Source organism: Alligator sinensis, unplaced genomic scaffold (assembly GCF_000455745.1).
Source record: "Alligator sinensis unplaced genomic scaffold, ASM45574v1 scaffold601_1, whole genome shotgun sequence".
NCBI lineage: Eukaryota > Metazoa > Chordata > Crocodylia > Alligatoridae > Alligator > Alligator sinensis.
In genome coordinates this window covers 2,346,562-2,349,323 of record NW_005841905.1, presented here as the reverse complement: position 1 = coordinate 2,349,323, position 2,762 = coordinate 2,346,562, and the positions used below count along the sequence as shown (strand labels likewise).

Genomic DNA, 2,762 nt, shown 5'->3' with positions numbered 1-2,762 from the left:
GGGTGCCTGGATCCCTTCCCCCTCCAGGGCCCTGCGGGGAACGCGGCTCTCTCCACTCTCCCGGCTGCGCTGGCCAGGCGGCTAAGTATGGGGAGCTCTCGGGGCTTAGGCATGGATGTCATTAGCCGCCGACTCGTAAGAATGAAGTGCTATCACAGAAGAGCTGCAATAAGATCCACATGTTCCAGGTAAACCTGCTGAAACTGCGTCAAGTGGGAAACCAGCAATATTTAATCCATACCCCCCTGCTGTGAAACCCCTGTGCACAATGCACTTCCTCAGCACAAGGAATGTTGATTGTTTCTGAGGCTGAAACGCTCCTTTTTTTCCTCCTCCTTCCTATATATTCAGCCCATCTTGATGTCATCTGTGACTCTCTTCTCAGATTCTCCTGTTTAATCTTTATTCTTCTCTTTCTCCTTCCTCCATTCATGCCCTACAGGATCATAATCTAGCCAGGCTGCTTCCTTGCCTTCAGAAGGGAATAAGTAGCTTTCTTTGATTCTGGTGTTGCACCAGGTGGAGGAGACCTGGATTAAATCAGGATCCAAAGGGATAATCCTGACCACTGCCTTTTCTGTGCTGTCAAATGAGTCTGCTAGGTGCAGGCAGATGGAAGAGTTTCTGCAGAGGCTGAGAACACGAGGCTAAATGACTCGATAGGTCTTTCCCAACCAGTTCATGAGACTCTGCAACAGTCCTACTATGTGAGGACAATCCTTGCAGTGTCCTTTTTCAGTCACTGCTGGAGATGTGAAGTTAAAATAAGGGCTGGATTCACAAATGGATTTAGTTGCTTAAATGCTGTCTTCCTACCACTGCAGGCACTTAAGTCTAAAATTAAGGTCCAGGTTTGGAAAGTGCCTGCAGGCATAAGTGGGTGGTCAGACCCTAGGGGTTGGGACCTGCTGTTTCAGTGGTATAGACAAGCCCTCTGTGTAGCCCTGAATTCTTCTGCGGATCAGGTCCTACATGTTTAACATTCACAAAACATAAAAACAGAGACATCCATTTTCATTTGCTGGTGATGCATTAATTGTTGCTGCACACTGTAGCTGTTTGCACCACGGTTTGATTGCGAGGGCTAATGCACAGGATGAGGTTTTCATTTCATGGGATGACTTGACTGCTCAGGTGATTGATAATGGAATACTAATCCTTTCCCTTCTGGTCCAGTTCAGTTCCAGCCAGCTGAGAGCAAATGAAAATTACCATGTGGTCATTATTCAGTGACAGTTGTGGATTAGGTATGGCAATTCCTCTAGTTTTGTTTTGTTTTTTTTCATTTAGTTGTGTGAAGCTCAGATGCCTAGGTTTGGAGTTGAGAAGGAATTGATTGGTGAGAATTTGTCTTTCTTTGCAACCTAGGACACAGATCTCATACAAAGAGCTTCGGGATATATTATGACTCCAAAGGCCCCTGTAATGGCAAGGAATTGATTAGTTGTGATATGTTTGTATCTCATTCTCTACCAGTCACACCCAATACTGAAGTCCCCTCAGCACTAAAATGCTTTAACTATTTTGGGCTCGACACAGGAATATGTTGATGAAATGAAATGGTCTGTAATCTAGAGGAAGTCAAGTATATAGTCTAATGGTCCTCTGTGTGCCTAAGCTCTGTGAAGATTTTGTTTCAGAAGGGCAGACGTATTATCAACCTGATTGAAAGCCCGCTGAAGTCAACATGAAGATTCCTGTCACCTCTGGAATTTGGACTGGACTCTGAAGTCCGCAGATAAAAGAGCACTGGTGGTGTCACTGGAGCAGAGCTGAATGAATCACATTGTTGGCAGACTTGATAGTTGCAAGTGATCAGAATTTCCATTAATTTTATCTCTGAGACTAATTTATCTGTAGTTTTAAGTAATTTATGTGTTCCACTAATTTATTGTCTGGCTAGTCAGTTTGCTGCAGGTGTAATTGTCTCCATTCAAACAGAAAGGACAGTAGCAATTCCCACTTACACCTTCAAAATACAACTGGAGCTGGATTGTGGTTGTCCCCATGGAAGGGGGACATTTGCCCAGTTAGAGCTGGGTTGCTTTGCTGGATAGAACTGACCTTTGGACAGCCAGGAGGAAGAACGGACCCGTATTTCTAACAGATGACAAACCATTGGAGCAAACTGCCAGGGCTTCTCTTGACATTCTCCACTAGAGCCTGGATTCCTTTCTGGAAAGCTCCAGCCAAACACAAGTTCTCTGCAGTGGTGAGCTTTTGAAATGTAATCGTCTGTGATATACAGGAGGTCAGACTAGATGATCTAATGGCTTTCTCTGGCCTTAAACTCTGTGAATCCATAAAGCACGTCTTGCTGTAGCAGCTCGGTTCTATTTTATAAATGTTAATGAGTAATTACATTAGATTGTCCACAATCATTGACGTTAATCACTGTCCTTTTGCCAGGAATAATAAAAACAGGAATTGAATAGTTTAAACCATATGAGAGCATCTCTCCAAAGGACTTGCTCTGGGGCTCCTATGGGAGCTGGGGGTTGGAAGGCTGTCAAGTGGAGGTAGTGCCAGATGCTGGGCCTTCACATGGGAACACTAGACTGCTTTTTGTGGTGTGATTTGTGAGGGTGAGAGCCTGCTAGGGGAGATTAGATCAAATCAACCATCTACTGTATTTAGGCTGTAAGGGAATACAAGTCACTCTGGGCCTGATCAAAGGTCCATTGAAACTAAGGAGAAGATATCCATTAACTTCAGTGAGAGTTGCATAAAACTTGGAGATAAGAATGTCATCCCCTAGTTCA

The 2,762-nt window shown here is 44.3% G+C and overlaps 1 long non-coding RNA gene across 2 annotated transcripts in view; it reads left to right on the top strand.

Moving 5' to 3' along the window:
* Nucleotides 1-2,419, top strand: part of LOC112549413 — a 3,132-nt gene extending 713 nt beyond the window's left edge. Inside the window, exons 2-4 of one of the 2 annotated variants that reach the window (XR_003092810.1) lie at nucleotides 28-188; nucleotides 1,182-1,247; nucleotides 1,942-2,419. This is a non-coding gene — a long non-coding RNA (uncharacterized LOC112549413). Of the gene's footprint in view, nucleotides 1-27; nucleotides 189-1,176; nucleotides 1,248-1,941 lie in introns of both variants that reach the window. The other variant, XR_003092809.1, reaches the window with a different exon arrangement.
* Nucleotides 2,420-2,762: the final 343 nt, after the last annotated feature.